The sequence below is a fragment of the Leopardus geoffroyi genome, chromosome D3, assembly GCF_018350155.1.
Source record: "Leopardus geoffroyi isolate Oge1 chromosome D3, O.geoffroyi_Oge1_pat1.0, whole genome shotgun sequence".
NCBI lineage: Eukaryota > Metazoa > Chordata > Mammalia > Carnivora > Felidae > Leopardus > Leopardus geoffroyi.
The window spans coordinates 44,958,665-44,975,966 of NC_059339.1; the positions used below are offsets into that span (position 1 = coordinate 44,958,665).

General features: G+C 38.9%; 1 long non-coding RNA gene across 1 annotated transcript in view; it reads right to left on the reverse strand.

Moving 5' to 3' along the window:
* The window catches only part of LOC123587724, a 68,560-nt gene that overhangs the window by 957 nt on the left and 50,301 nt on the right, over nucleotides 1-17,302 (reverse strand). The gene's annotated exons all lie outside the window — the stretch shown is intronic.

Here is a 17,302-nt window from a genome sequence, read left to right on the forward strand (position 1 = left end):
TTAGCTGGGGAGGAAAATGACTGTCTCAGTTGTTCAGTGTTTGGCCCTGGCTTTTTAAAAAGCCCACAAGTGAATTTTACTGGTACGAGCAAAGGCTTGATGATAGCATAGTCTCCGGGGTAGAAGTGGTGATAGGGGCAATGGAGCAAAAGAACTCTTTCCATGTATTGCTTTCTTTAAAAGTACTGGCCTGGCCAAAGCCCTGCTTAGATGACTCATTGATCTCCGCCTTTGGCTCATGCCAGAGCCTCGCCTGCTGGGTTTTCTGAGTTTCTGGTGAAGCCTTCAGTGCGCCATGCAGGAAGTGAGGTCATGATTGTTTTGGCAGTTTGGGTGGCGTTTGTCCCCTGGTAGCAGCTGAAGTTTATCAGTAGGTTTAGCCTTTGCACTTTGAGAAACCAACTATTATCTCACCCACAATTTAGAATAATAAAAAAGTCCATGGCAGCAAAACGTGCAGTAAGTAAAGATAAAGAACAAACGAGGGAGAATCTGGTGTCCCTGTCGACATCAGCCCCCAGAGCACACATCCTATCCATGGTCTGATAGAGTCAGCAAGAAAGCTCCTCCTGCATTCTCTTTCTTTCTGGAATAAGCTTCAGATGAAGAAAATTTTTAGAGGGCAGCTGAGAGCAGAGAAAATGATGTGACAACTTTAGTTAATAATTTAGATGCAGTTGCTTCCTGAAGTGACCTGTCATAGAGACACTAGGTTTAGGGATACTACTGTTCTTCATCCTGGAGGCTTGTCTCCTCCCTGGGCATTGTCAGCAGAGCAGCTAAAAGATGGAGTAGGGCCCCTACAGTAGTTGCTAGAACTGGCTGGAAGAACCTGGGGACTGTGGGTCGGGGATCCTGCATGGACTGTTCCTGCACCAGGAGGGACACTAACTGGATTTCCGAGTTGGTTCTAAGAGTGAGATTCTATAAGCCTGTGCGTTATACCAGGATTCTCTTTGTAACATTTTGCCCTATAGGAACCGCAAAGACTACAAAGTAACTAAAAAAATGTATTAAAGTCATTTCATATCTTACTTTAACTATCCAAAGCAATGGAAAAGTAACATTATATTGTCATCAAAATTGTCTAAGATTGGTTAAATAGCTGAGACACTACACTCTTGTTAACTGGAGAACAAACACATAGATAAAAGCTGTTGAATAATTTATGATAATTCATCAAGCAAGTGGGGACTCTTTATGCAAATGCAGTGATTCTGGCTTGACTTCTTCAAGTGCCTTTGTTTAGTTTTAAAATCTGGAATATATTGTGGGCCTTTGAACATGTAGTTATAAACCCAACACACACACATATATATGGATTTATAGTTTTGGGGGGGGATCTAAAGGTTATTGTAGAAATGATTGAAGGTTCATCATGTTGGAAGATAAAAGAGAAGCTTGATACAAAGTGTGGACCTTACAAATCACCCTATGAACTTATTCATTCTGTGAACACGCTCACCTTCAAATCTCTTTTCCTTCTCTTTCTCCATTGTCCTGGCTTGGAAAACCCCCAACCCGAGACGGACCCATCAAGCCACTGCTCAGGGCTTCGCCCTCATTCTCTCACCTGATGGGTTGGAGAAATCACTCACACAACCTTCATGCTTTTCCACCCTCATCCTTTCCAGCTGCCAGCACCGTTGACCCAATGACTGCTCCCTTCTTCTTGACTTCTTACCACTGTTTAAAAATATACTTTAAAGTTTTTTTGCCACATTGTTTCAATGAAAACTAAGGCTTTTTCCCCCTTTTCACAGGGCTAAGATAAAGCTTTTCACAGAAGCAGAGCACAGTGATTTTACTGATGAACAAACCACTCAGAGAATGGACGCTCTTTCAAATTTTGGACAGAGCCCTTCTGATACTGTCTCAAACAGAAGACCTATATTGCCACTATAAATGCTAGTGTCTTCAAACTGTGGTTCTTGAGTACCTAAAGAAATTCAGGGGGTGAGGTCAGCAGGCCCTGTAACACTCTGGGTCAGCCTCGGCGTTGACCATCAGTTGACTCCTCTTCATCACTCCTCAGAGGTTGAGACTTGAGGAGACAAGTGGGTTCATTTCACTAGTGAATCACAGGGCCTCAGAGAGAGATTTATAAATACCTGTGTGGTTTCCACTAAGGTCTACGTAGGTGTGGGTGGGACAGGGGAATGCCCAGTGTCTAGGGTGTCGACTGACAGGGAGCAGACATGATTCATGGGCCTAGTCTCTCTGGGAGGGAAACCCAATAGCTACCACACTTCCACAAATGCTTATCCCATGCACCTTCCGCCTGCAAATGCCTGCATTCATTTGCAGAGTTACTTTTTTACAGTATCTTTTACAGCAATTGTTAACTTCCAGCTCTAGAAAAGAGTATGAGGGAGTTCAAGTCACTGCCAGTACCCCTGCAGGAAAAAGAACCAGCCCTCAAAACTGAGTTACTCACAATGTGAATTCATTGAGTAAATAAAGGCTGAATGATAATGGGAAGAGTTACTCATATACGGTAACAGACACTCACTGCCATCTGGCCTCTTCATACCCACATTGCTCCTTCCTCTAAATGAGGTTAATGGGAATTAATACATATGTATTAGGGAAAGGAAGAGTTCCTTGGGGACGTGAGCTAAATACCAGCACAGTGCTCTTCACTAGGTAGACATCAAGGGTGCTTGGGGAAGCACTGAGTCATGGTTGAAAGATAAATTACGTATAGATTAGTCAATATCTTGCCAATTACTCTATTCCTAAATAGGACATTTCTGAGAAAAATCCTGGCATCCGGCAGTTCAAACAGTGGCATTTTGTTATGCTATTTTACAGGGCAATTTCCTTCCATGTGGACTTGCACACAAATAGACAGCAGGCATTTTGTTTTTACATACAAGTAAAATACTTCAAAATTGTATCTGCAGTAATAGCAGTCATTGAGTAGGGAAATCAGTCATCACACGAGACATTGCTTGGTGAAGAATGTCCCTAAAATGTGTGATATTCTCGGCCAAGTGGTGCATTTCTGTCCTACCCAGTAAGAGCAGAGCATTTGAGCAGATCTTCTTGCATGTAATCTCTCTGATTCATATCAATGCCTTCTCAAGCCAATGCTGTTAATTATTTATACAATGCTCATATTGTGAAATATGTATCATGCATTATGAGCATTGGACAGGGCTTCTCTATGGCTTATATCATAGTGCTCTATCAACCCACTATATAAACAACCTCTCTCAGACATAGGCTTGCATGATTACCCTGATGAATTGATCTTGTTCAGACCCCGTGTACATATTAGAGCAATGTTTTATCAGTATATAGAGATATACACACACTCAATATTCACTGGTGTTAAGATAAATATTGTGACTTTGTGGTGAGGAAGGCCTCATTGCATCAGATGGTCCTTATCAGCCATGCAGATAGGAGTGACTCAGCTTGTAGCTTGGTTTGTCTTATTGTTTGGGGTGCTTCCCTTTCTCATCTAACCCAGAAAAGGGTTCTGTTCTTCATCAGATCAAACTCCTGTGGGATGGTCTAAGCCTGTGTCTACTGGAGAAATCTGAAAGCATTCAATCAGTCTAATTTGACTAACGTCTCTACTCTGTTGACTTGCATTTATTGACCACTTAGCGGTGTATCTTGAGCACTGTGGGAGATATTAAAGAACAATAATCCTTTAAAGAGTGTAAGCATGAATTGTTCAAGATCGAAATTGTTTTTTAATAGCTTGATTGTGATATAATTCATATATCATCCAATTTATCCATTTAAAATGTACAATTCAATGGTTTTTTAGTGTACTGAGAGCTTTGTAACCATCACCACAGCCAACTTCAAAATACCTTAGTACCCATAAAGATAGACTGTGTACTGATGAGCAGTCACTCCTCAACCCACTCCTCCCAAATCTCCTAGCCCCAGGCAAAAACAAATCTACTTTCTGACTGTGGTTTATCTGTTCTGGACATTTTCTACAAATAGAATCATACAATATGTGTTCTTTGTGAGCGGCTTTTTTCACTGGGCATAATGTTTCCAAGGTTCATCCATGTCGTAGCATGTATCAGTGCTTCATTCCTTTTCATTTTATTCCTTGTTAAATTTTTTATTCCTTTTTTTTTACAGTGGATGTGGATATACCACACTCTACTTATCTATTCACAAATCAGTAGATATTTATATACTTTCCATGTTTTGTTGCTATGAACATTTGCATACAAGTTTTTGTCCTTACGTACAGTTTCATTTGTCTTGGATATATTGCTAAAAGTAGAATTCCCGGGTCATATGGTAATTCTATGTTTACTATTTTGAGGAATTTCCAGAATGCTTTCCAAAGTTACCGCACCATTTTTCATCACCATCTGCAGTACATAAGGGTTTCAATTTCTCTGTCCTTTTCAACACTTGTTATTATCTGTCTTTTTGATTACAGCCATCCCTATGGGAATGAAGTGTTATCTCATTGTGGTTTTGATTTGTGTCTCCCTAATATCTGCACTATTAATGTTGATCATCTATTCATGTGCTTATTGGTCATTGTATATCTTCCTTGAAGAAATGTCTATTCATATCCAGTATGCCCATTTAAAAATTGGGTCATTTTTCTTATAATTGAGTTGTAAGGGTCCTTTTTGTATTCTAGATACAAGTCCCTTATCAGACATATGATTTTCAAATACGTTTTCCTGTTTTATGGGTTGTCTTTTCACTTTCTCAATGGATTTCACGGAGGCACAAAATTTTAAATTTTTGTAAAATCGAATTTACCTAGTTTTCCTTTTGTCACTTGTGTTTTTGGGGTCATGTATAAGAAAGCTCTACCTAACCTCAGGTCATGAAGGTTTACACCTATGTGAAAGTCCTTGTTGATCTTCTTCCTAGTTGTTCTATCTATTATTGAAAATTAGGTATAGATGTCTTCAACTATTACTTTTGAATTGTCTATTTCTCTTTTCAATTCTGTCAGCTTTTGCTTCATGCATTTTGGGTCTCTGTTGTTATGTGCATATATACTTATAGTTGTTATACTTTCCTGATGAATTGACATTTCTGTTATAAAACATTCTTCATCCCTAATAACAATTTTTGTTTTAAAGTCTATTTTGCCTGGTATTAGAATAGTCACTCCAACCTTTCTTATACTTTCTGTTTGCGTGCTATATCTTTTTTCATTCTTTTAGTTTGCATTCTGAATATATAAGGAACTCTTATAAAACAATAAGAAAATGGCAAACAACCTACATGATTCCCTATGACACAGCAATTGCTCTCCTAAATATATACCCAACAGGAATAAGTGCATATATTCAAAAATCAATGAGCCCTAGACTGTTTGCAGAAGCAGTATTTACAAGTTTCAAACTGAAAATAACCCAAATGCTCATCAACAGCAGAATGGATAAGCAAGCTTTGGTATATACATACAATGAAATGCTATATTTCAATGAGAATGAACGGTATATAACCACACACGATAATATGGCTAGATTGCACAAACATAATAGTGAGTGAAAGAAGACTAATAAAAAAGAGTGCATTTGTATGAATCCATTTAAATAAGGTGTAAACACAAATAAAATTAGTCTACGCTGTTGAAAGTTAGGATAGTGGTTACCCTGAGACGGAAAGGAGAGTTACTCTCACACTCTAAGGCTAAGGTACTAGAAGGAAAAGTGAGGGGGAGATTTTGGGTGCTGGTTACTCAAGTATGGTTACTTTTGAAAATTAATTGATATATGTACTTTTCTATATATATACTTCAATAGCTTTTTTTTTCTAAAAAAGAGGACTACAACTTGAATGAAATATAGAATACTTTGCATTTTCTATTAAAAAAAAACTAGCATATACTGGAACCTGACAAAGATGGCACAATTTTTTTTTTTTTTTTTTACTAAGCTCACTTATGGATAGATACAAAACATTTAATTAAAGTACTGGCAAATCGAATCTAGCATCATATTGAAGGAATAACTCTCTAGGAAACTGAATGATTTCATATTAGGAAATCTAAAAATAACATTGGTCACAACAATGAAACTTTAAGTTCATCTTGACAAATGTCAAAAGGCATTTAACAATATTCAATATTCATTTGTGGTAAAAAGTTAAATAAATTGCGTATAGAATACCCCTTAAGGGTGCCCGGGTGGTTCAGTTGGCTGAAGTTCCAACTCTTGATTTTGGCTCCGGTCATGATCCCAGGATCATGAGATTGAGCCCTGTGTCAGGCTCCACACTGAGCATAGAGCCTTCTTGGGATTCTCCCTCCCTCCCTCTCTCTCTCTTTCTCTGTCTCTGTCTCTACCTCTACCCCTTTCCCCTACCTGAGTGTGTTCTCTCTCTAAAACAAAGCAAAGCAAAACAAAACAAAACAGAAAAAAAAAAGAATACTCCCTCAACATGATTAAAAAGTTATCTCAAGCCAAGGAGCTTACATCATACTTAAAAGCAAAACAATGGAGCAGTGCTTTCCAAATTTATTTTGTCAAGGAACATGATTTAAACCATAATATACTGAAGCACTACCAGTAGGAGCCCATGACATATATACAACACTATGTTAAAATGGGACTTTTCTTGTTGACTCGGAGTTTCAGTTGAGGTCTCAAAATTTGAGAACAAATACAATTGTTGTTTAATATCTCCATATCCCGCATCCCTAGGAAGATGCTAGACTGTCTATGCAGGCAAAGGCTAAGAAATTGTGAAATCATCTGCCAGCATTAGCCTGTCATTACCTCTAGGCTATAAAAGAGAAGACAAATGAGTCATTGTAATTGAAGGTGCCTGTGTTGACTATTTTTTTGGAATCGTTAGTAGGCCATGTATTTCTCCTGTGGAGGAGGAGAGGAGGGTCCTCAAGTCAAGAAATAGGGCTTCAAGAGACTCATTTGAAAACTTTGACATGGGTCCCCTGGCTAGAGAGACTGGAGCTGGTGTCTGATTGATGCCTGAACAGTTTAAAGGGAAGAGGCTGTGACTAGTCAGGAGGCCCAAGATAGTGAAGCCAAGGGAAGCTGTTGTGTTGGAAATAGTCTAACTTCCTGAGCTGAGCAAGGCAAAGAATGTGTGGATTCCCATGGGCCAAATGGAATGGAGCTGGATTGTATCATCTTGAAAGGGACTCTGGCCAGTGTGATTCCAAAGGAAATCATCGTACTGGTCATTAGCAGTTGGAGGAAGGGAGCTGTTGATGAGAGATCCTAACAACAGTCATGGTGAGTTGCAGAAGAGGGAGCCTGAAGAACTCACAGAAGGACATCAAGAATCAGTGTGTCATCAAAGGAGTCTACCATATGGAGAGGGCATCTACTCCAGGTTCCAACTGCACCAGCCAAGCAAGACCCTTCTGTCCCTTAGTTGTCCTTCCTTGTTCTATCTTCCTCCAAACTCCCAGCCCATGCCCAACCTGAGAAGGGTTGAAATAGCAGCTTGCAAGTAGATGAGGTGGTAATGCCAGATATGGGAAAAGAAGTCAGCCAAAGCTCCCACTCCCGCTCCCTGCTCCCACAGCAAGATTCCAAGCTACAGAAAAAGGGGAGACATTTTTCCTCAGATGACAAACTGGAGATAGGCAATTATGATACTGGACTGAACTTTCATTATCTGAAAAAGACCAGATAAGCTATGGACAAGGTTGTGATTTAAGCAAGGAGGAGGAAGAACAATTGAAAGAACAGCTCTGAAAGGCCTGTGGTGAGAAAGAATAAGCTTGCCTTTTCTTAATTCCCTAAGTATGCTAGCTCATTTTGAAAATTCAGTACATATACATGCACATATTGGTGCATTTACAAATACATATTTTTATAAGAAATTATTAAAAAGTTGACTTATATACATTTTGAAACATTAGAACAGGACTGAACTCAGCAATAAGAGGAAATAATTTTTAGTTGTTAATAAGCACAAAATATATCAAAAATAAAGACATCTTTTATTTTGCATTTTGTGCTATCCAATAAGACCCAAGTGATTCAAATAGGAAAACATTGTTTTTGTGTCTGTTCAGCTCACGTCCAATTACTACAAAGACTAGTGCTGCGAATTGCATCCTCACATAAAATACCGTATTGCTGAGACACCTGGGTGGCTCAGTTGGTTAAGCATCCAACTCTTGGTTTCAGCTCAGGTCATGGTCTCACACTTTCATGAGTTTGAGCCTGCTGGGATTCTCTGTCTCCCTCTCCTTCTCTGCCCCTCTCCCACTCACACTGTGTCTGTCTCTCTCAAAATAAATCAATACACTTAAAAAAAAATACTGCATTGACTCTACCTCTGTATTTTTTCATTGCAGCATTACACAAAAATCCCATTTTTCACAGGTACCACAAGTAGTACAGAGAAGAAAATCATTAACATCAACATTGTCTTCCAAAGTCTCTGGAGGCTTAGTGGGGTGTAATGGAGAATGTTCTGTCCCACAATATGCACTGAGCATGAAGTACCTCTCTATTTACAGCGGATACAAATCCTGAGGACAAATAACTTTTATTGTCCCTTACTGCCTGATATTTATTTGTTCACGTTGGGTATTGTTTCTTCTTGGAGAATTTTCATCTGTGTTTCTAGAAACTACAGGATGACATAGATAAGCTTGTCTTTGAAGTATTCTGACTTTGGGCCTGTTCGATTAAGATGGTTTGAAACTCCTAATACTGATTTTCTTTTATATAGCAGGCTTCCTTCTTTGACTTGTGCTGAACTTCATTGTATAAAGAGAATAATACTTATTCATTGTTAAGTATCAAATACTGGCTAAATCTCTTATAATTAGGATTTAATTGAATGCTTAGACCTATAGTAGACACCATTATTTGCCATGGATGAGGAAGCAGAGGACAGAGAAAGTAATTGTCTAGCCAAACTCCACCACTGCCCTATACGGTCTTCAATAAAAAACCAAAAAAAAAAAAAAAAAAAAAAAAAAAAAAACCCACAAAGGAAAAATTTTTAAAGTGTATTTAATAAACAATAATATTTAAGTAATAAGACACATAAATGTTTATAACATGATCAATCATAATTAGGCAACAATAGGATAAATAATGAGGCTTGTGTAACAAATATAAAGATTAAAGATCATTCATTTCTTTATTTAGCCATTTGATGCCCTCCCCTGCAACTTTCTAGTGTTCTCAAATATCCACAGAGATTTTTGTACTACAAATTAGTTTATACTTTAATTTAATTTTGGTAGTAACAATTAATGTGGGATTTACACATTTAAAAGGTTTTAAGGTGTACAATATAGTATTATCTATAGGTGCAAGGTTGTACAGCAAGTCTCTAGAATTTATTCATTTTGCATAACTGAAACTTTATACCCATTGAACAGCAACTTCTCATTTCCCTCTCCCCTCAGCCTCTGGCAGCGGCCACTCCATTCTTTGCTTCTATGAGTTTGACTACTTGAGACACCTCATATAACACATGGAATCCTGTAGTATTTGTCCTTCTGTGACTGGCTTATTTCCCTTAGCATAATGTCCTCAAAGTTCATTCATGTTGTCACATATTTGTAAGTCTGATAACATTCCAGGGTGTGTATATACCACATTTTAAAAATCCATTCATCTCTCCATGGACACTTAGGCTGTTTCTATATCTTGGTTATTGTGAATAGTGCTGCAGTGACTACAGGAGTGCTATTATCTCTTAAAGATCCTGATTTCAATTCTCCTGGATAAATGCCCAGAAGTGAGATTGCTGGAGCATATGATTGTTCTATTTATAATTTTTTGAGAAACCACCACACTATTTTCCATAGCAGCTAGACCATTTTGCATTCCCATCAACAGTGTACGAAGGTTCCAATTTCTCCACATCCCTGCCAACACTTGCTGCGTTTTGTTATTTTAATAATAACCATCCTGACAGGTGTGAGGTGATATCTTACTGTGGTTTTGATTTGCATTTTCCTGACAATGAGTGATGTTGGGCATCTTTTTATATACCTATTGACCATTTGTGTGTCTTTGGAGAAATGTCTATTCAAATCCTTAGCTCGTTTTTCAGTTGGGTTAGTTTCTTCACTCTTGAGTTGTAGGAGTTCCTTATTTTGGAAATTAACTCCTTATCAGATGTATGGTTTGAAAATATTTTCTTTCATTCTATAGGTTGCCTTTTTACCCTATTAGTTTTTCCCTTTGTTGTATAGAAACTTTTTTAGTTTGATATAGCCCCATTTGTTTATTTTTGCTTTTGGTGCCATACCCAAGAAGTTTTCAAGATAAATGTTATGAAGATTTTTCTTTTTCCCATGTGTTTTCTTCCAGGACCTTTACAGTTTCAGGTTTTATGTTTAAGTCTTTAGTCCACTCTAAGTTAATTTTTGTTTATAGTGTAAGATAAGTGTCCAACTTCAACTTCATTCTTTGGCCTGTGGGTATCAGTTTTCCTGGCACCATTTGTTGAAGAGACTCTCCTTTCCCCCATTGTGTGTTCTTGGCACTCTTGTGAATGGATTTATGGATTTATTTCTGGGCTTTCTATTCTGTTCCATTGGTCTATATGTCTATCTTTATGCCATGCCATACTGTTTTGATTACTGTACCTTTGTAATATACTTTGAAGTCAGGAAGTGTGATGCCTCTAGCCTTGTTCTTCTTTGTCAGAATTGATTTGGCTATTTGCAGTTCCATATGACTTTTTTCCATTCCTGTAAAATTGTCATAGGGATTTTGACAGGGATTGCATTAAGTTTGTAGATTGTTTTAGGTAGAATGGACATTTTAATAATATTAAGTCTTCCAATGCATGAGCATGAGATGTCTTTCCATTTGTTGATGTCTTTAATTTCTTTGAGCGATATTTTGTAGTTTTCAGTGTACAAGACTTTCACTTCCTTAGTTAAGTTTATTCCTATTTTATTCCTTTTGATATTTCTTTAAACGGGACTGTTTTCCTAATTCTTTTTCAGAATATTTCTTATTAGCATATAGAAAAATAACCAATTTTATATGTTGATTTTGTGTCCTGCAACTTTACTGAATTCATTTTTTTGTCCTAGCTGGCATGTGTGTGTGTGTGCGTGTGTGTGCATATGTGTGTGCGCATGTCATCTTTAGAGCTTTCTATATATGATATCATGTCATCTGTAAACAGGGACAATTTTACTTTCCACAGAGTTTACTGAAGGCAGATCACTGCATAATAAAGTTGGTATCATAAATCATTGAGGAAAGAATAGTTTATTCAATAAATTGTGTTGGGATATTTGGCTATCCATTTGTCAGGAAATGTTCTTCAAACCATACATCAAAATAAGTACCAGATGATTTAGCATTTAACTCAAAATAGTGAGCCATAAAAATTCTAGAAGAAAATATAAATGAATGGAAAGTACACAAAAGGCAGAAGCCACACATTTAAAAAACGACAATATAAAAATTAATGCATTTCAAAACCACTGTAAACCAAAAATGAAAGGTTAACAAAAAAAAAACTCAAGGATAACCATAACTTTCATGGTAGGACAAGATCAATATCTTTTATAAAAAATAAATTTATGATTATTACAGTAGACAAGTTTCCAATAGTAAATTGGGCAAAGGACATGAACACATATCATAGGAGGAAGATCACCAGCGGTGATGAAAATGTTCCATTCTACTAGAAGTTAGAAAAATACAAATAAGAACAACACCAACAGATAGATTCTTCCCAACTGTGAGGACGAGGACATGGAGAAAATGGCAGGTCGGCTGGGACCTGGGAGATACAAAAGTCAGGAGGTTGGAGATAGAAGTAGGGACTGCCTCCAGGCAGACGTAACTACAGAGCAAAGGCAAATCAAGCCAGGCTCCTCTGGGACTATAGCAAACCTAGATATTTGGGTGGTAGAAGAGACCAGAAAGATACACAGGAAGTTTTCAATGGTGTGTTTTATTATTTTCTTGAAATGACTTACTGATTTTCAGGGGTTGGCCAAAAACAAACAAAAACTAATACATCAGCATATAGTGAAAAATAAAAATAAAAACAAGCCAATCAAAATATGCAGTTTCCAGGGGTTTTGTTTTTCTAGAGATTTTAGCTAAAACATGAAAAATCTCATTCTCTTTAAGAAATAGTTTTGAACCCAAAAGGCAGTGGGTGGACCAGACCAACCCCCAAGTTGTATGGGTTCTGCTCCTGGAGTACCTGGTGCCATGATCCTCAATCATGGCTCTCCAAGAGCAGGGAATCTTCAGACCCTTCTATCCAGGGGGTCATTTTCTTTTATAGTAGTGTTTGGGTGCCATAATAGAGCTCAAAAGCACAAATGCCATTCATGAAAGAATGAATGCTCTTCAGAGTTCTTTAAAAGTTCATTTTCAACATATTAGCTTTGTCAAAGGACCATTTTATATTTGCAGTACTCCAAGAAGAAGCCAGCAACTTCTAAAAGTTTTCTGAAGATGAGAAATACGGGGAAGAGAGAGAGGTGATGTGAATGAATAAAATAACTAAGAACAACTGCATAAATGTTGGTCCTGGGGAATTTCTCTTCCAGATCGGCATTGCAGGAGTCTGCTGCATTTTTCAGACTCCACGGTCTGAGATGCAGTCCATTTTTGAGGCTGATTTCTGTGTGTGGCCACTGACAATCCTGCGTAGCTGTGGCCTAATCGATTTCCTTTCCAGTAGTAGATCTTTTCTGCTTTTCCCTATCTTTTCAAGGTGTTTTACAATAACTTAGGTTAATTAATCTTCTAGGTATTCATGTCGCCAAAAGAGGAATCTCATCCAACTCTCCTACAAGGATTCTTTCAAAATTCCTCAAAATTTGGATGTACCTCATTCCTTAACAGCAGTTTTCCATGTTCACAGTTCTGTCTCATCTTGGAAATTAAATTCAGCCTTGCAAAGAGGTATTCTCTCCTTTCAGTAAGGGGCATGTAACATGGGCACCAACCTGTTTATATTGATAGTTCAAAGCCAAATTGGCCCCAAAATTTACAAATGATTCTTAGCTAGTAGTTTATTAAGAATGTTTTGGTGAACAATAAGCTACCCACTCTGACCTCTATACCAAAGGTTTATAGAGAAATTTTAACAGGATTCTGTCACTCCAGACCCAGCATGGCCATATTGGATGATGGCTGAAAGACCAATTTTTACTTTTTAATTTCAAAAGCATAGGTTTTTAAAAAAAAATGTATTTATTTGGGGGGGGGGCACAAGTGGGGGAGGGGCAGAGAGTGAGGGGGACAGAGGATCTGAAGCAGTCTCTGTGCTGACAAGCTGACAGCAGTAAGCTGGATGTGGGGCTCTAACTCACAAACTGCAAGATCATGACCTGAGCTGAAGTCAGATGCTCAACCGACTGAGCCACTCAGGTGCCCCTCAAAAACACAGTTTTGTGGAAGTATTCTCCCTATGTCCATAGAGCCCTCATAACTATCTCAAAGATTAGAAATAAATCTTGTTCTCTGTGACTTTTCTGTAGCCAACTGTGACAAAAATATATTAAGCATGCAATAAACATTTGTTATAGATTGAACCTGTGGGAGCAATAATCACTTTTCTTGAGTACCTGCGTATTTCAGGCCAAGTGAAATCCTGGATTTATCCACTCTCTTCCAAAAGAAACAATCATTGTGGTAAGATATTTGGATTAATAACATCATTTCATGTTTTAGTTTGCATAGTACTCTTCCACACCATCAATGTGCTGTGCAACAAGGCCTCCTTATAATGTTTTCCAGAAGGCCAAACTTTCTCAAACCTGAGGAATTAAAGTCTGGCAGATTGTAAGCTACTCCTCAAAAGTTAGTTAGAACTTTGTGAAATTTCTTTGTTGAATAGCACTGAATTCATTCTCAATCAGCTTGAAAATGCATCACCGCCCTCTGAACAGCCAGTAGCAGATTACTCATTAGGTCTGAAATAATCTAGTAAGATAGGACATGGAAGGTAAGTATTAAAAAAAAAAAAAAGAAAGAAAGAAAGAAAGAAAAAACCGGCCAACTGAAAAATGCTTATTTTGTGAAATTTTAGGTTTCAGTGACTTAAAATGTTACCTATATACACAGATTGGCATCTGAAGGTTTTTTTCTCCACTGTAAAAAGCTATGAAGACAGCAAACATACTGTTTTGATCAATAAAGCAACAAGGCTCAGGAAGGCCAGAGGGTTAGGGTGACCAGCTGGGCTGAAGTGTTTTCTGAGAAGCAGAACTTTGGTGCTAAAACTAAAAAGGTCCCTGGAAAACCAGGCCGATTGGTCACCCTAGCACGAGTACTAACTGAGAATCCTTACCCTTAGATTCTAGTCCCAGCCCTACCTGTAGGTTGGCCCTGCCCTGGGCGAGATATGCAATCCTATTTCCTTACCTATAGAATGAATAATCAAATGGTAACTGATGCTTCTATCAGCTTTGAAGTGAATAGTGTTCAATATTCCACGAAATATATATATATATATATATATATATATTTGTCTTTAAAATATATATTTGGTCTTTGTCCACATTCCTGGCACAAAGCTCCTAAAACCCTTGGGATTTCCTAAATGAGAAGTGGGAAAGAGTCTTTTTTTATGTTAATGAGGTGACTTTTGAAAAAACCCTGGGTAACCTAAGGATGGGGACTGGTTACCAGAAGAACTAACCTTGTAATTAGAGATTGGAACTTTTAGTTCCACCCTCTCTGACTTCTGAGGAGGAAAGTTTAGAGAGTGAGTTCAATCACCAATGGCCAATAACTTAGCTAATCATGCCTATGTAATGAAGCCTCCATAAAAACCAGGAAAAGGACAGGGTTCGGAACACTTCCAGGTTGGTGAATGAGTGCAGTGCTCCAAGAGCATCGCAGCCCCAAGCTTTCCCCACACCTGGCCCTGTGCATCTCCTCCATCCGACTGGTCCTCACATATATTCTTTTATAATAAACTTTTATATTCTTTTATGTTTATTCTTTTATAATAAACATAAGTAACGTTTCTGTGAGTTCTGTGAGCCGCTCTAGCAAATTAATTGAGCCCCAGGAGGAGGGACCTTCCGATCTCTAGCCCACAGGTTAGAAGCACAGGTGGGTGACAATCTGGACTTGGGATTGGCATCTGAAGTAGGAGGGGGGCAGTCTCATGGGGCTGAACCCTTAACCTAAGGGACCTGACACTACCTCCGGGTAGACAGTGTCAGATTTGAGTTCAATAGAAGGTCACCCGGCTAGTGTTGGAGGATTGCTTGGTGGTGTGAAAACACACACACACACACACACACACACACACACACACACACATACATTGGACTTGGTGTCAGAATTGGAGTGATATTCTCAGGACTCCCATATTCTATGAGAATATGAAGGGGAAAAAAAGGTTAAGTAAAGCTTGCTTGCGGGGTGGGGGGTGGTCACTCAATTACAGCAGTGAGCTGATGGACCATATCTGTCCCACCCTTGGCCGGTCTTTCCTAAGAATTCTGGGGGCTCCTTAAGAGAGGGCTGGGAGAGAGCAGAAGCCAAATCAGCTACGGGTCCCCTCGTTATTGACTGACCACACTTGCGTCTTCACAAAGCAGTGAGGAGCTCCTCACTGGGTCTCAAATAAGAAAAGGCCCAGGCCCTGCCTGTTTAAGGGTGTGCATCCCAGTGTGTGCCCTGCAAAAAGTTGAAATGCAAAAGAAAATTTAATATGATCAGCTTTTTCACACAGATCTTGGACACTTTCAACCCAGACTGTGACTTCACCACAGCCATGGCCCAAAACCTCTCAGAATGAGGAGGGCAGGAGTGATCACAATTTAACAGGCTGGGGAGCCAGTGCTCAGAACACCCCCCACCCCCGTGGAGGGGAAGACTACCCCCCAGGAAAATGTAGAGCAGGAGAGGGAAGCCCAAAGGAGGAAAGGAACAAAGGTTGGTTCTGCTGGCAGGGAGAAGATAAAGTTGGGAGTGGAGAAGGAGAAAGGTAGTGTCAGCCAAAGGCAATAAACAGGCCTTCCACAAGTGCCTCAGAGCAGCACTGGGGAGGCGAAGGAAATTAGCCCATTAATAAAGGAGAAGGGAAGGAAATGACTGCTTCAAGAATGTCTGGGGCACTCAACTATTTAAAAATATTTTTAGTAAGAAATCTAAAGAGGCCCTGCATAAAGAGCAGGCGATCAGCGTCAACCTGACAGTCCTAAGAGGTAATAATGCTAAGTGAGGACAGCTGAGAAAGCCAAGTAGCCAGGAGCCTGCTTGTCAGACAGGTGGGGTAAAGAAAGCTGTCATCTTAAGGAAGAAATCCGTCAAGCTGGTTATTTTCTTCTGGGGAGAACATCGTAGTAGCAAGAGGATGGGCCTTCCATGGGCTTAGATACTCCAGGTCTGAATCCTCTCTCTAATTCTGAGACCTCGGGCCATGTTCCTAGACTTTCCACTTCAAAGTTTCCTCATCTGTAACATGGAGCTGTGAACAGTTCCCTCCCATGCAGGTGCATATCGGGATCCCAGGAGACCATGCGAGGGCGCCAGAAACGGCAGCTATTTGCCTTAACAAGCCTACAACCTCTTCTTTGTGAAACCCCAAATCCAAAAACTTCAAAACCAAAAGGGTTTTGATAACTCATTTGGCAACAACAACCTCATCTAGAATTACTTTGACAGTCCGAACTAACCCAAATTGATTATTTATGTTTTCTACTTACATTATTTATTATTTTAATATTTATATCTATATTATTTTAAATATGTATGTTTACATTATTTGTTATATTATATTGTTTATATTGTGATAATATCAGACTATTTATGTTTTACATGTATCCCACTTAAAGTGAATATTTATATATTTAGCTATGGAAACATTAATGTGTTTGATTAGGGGGTGCTGCCTCAGACCCCTGTGGGAGATGTTACGTAATGTGCAGCAAATGCACATATCTTCCCTGAAGTCTAAACAATTCTGAGTCACAGCGGTTCAAAGAGTTTTGGAGAAGGGCATATGGACTCACACCTTGGCGAGTCTCGGATCCACCCCCTCATTAAGAATGGCACAGCTCCAGCGTGGAATCCTGACCTTATAGCCCAAGTGGAGGATCAGACCCAGAGTAAGTTCCTCCCAAATTCCGTGAGGACTTGACTCCGCCAGCCCTGCTCAAGAAAATGGCAGGGGGGGAGCCTAATTTATTAGCTGTTAATGTTGTTACGCAACAAACTCGATCTCCAAGTTGCAAAAACCCAGTTGGAAGAGGTAAAAATGTAAAGTGATCATAACGACCAGAGTGTTAAGCTCAGAAGATATATGAGTTTCATGGGAAGAAGTTTCCAGAAGTCAGAATGACACTGAAGCTCATGAATTTGTTTTTTTAAAGTACTACTTCTATTCAGCATTAATTTCC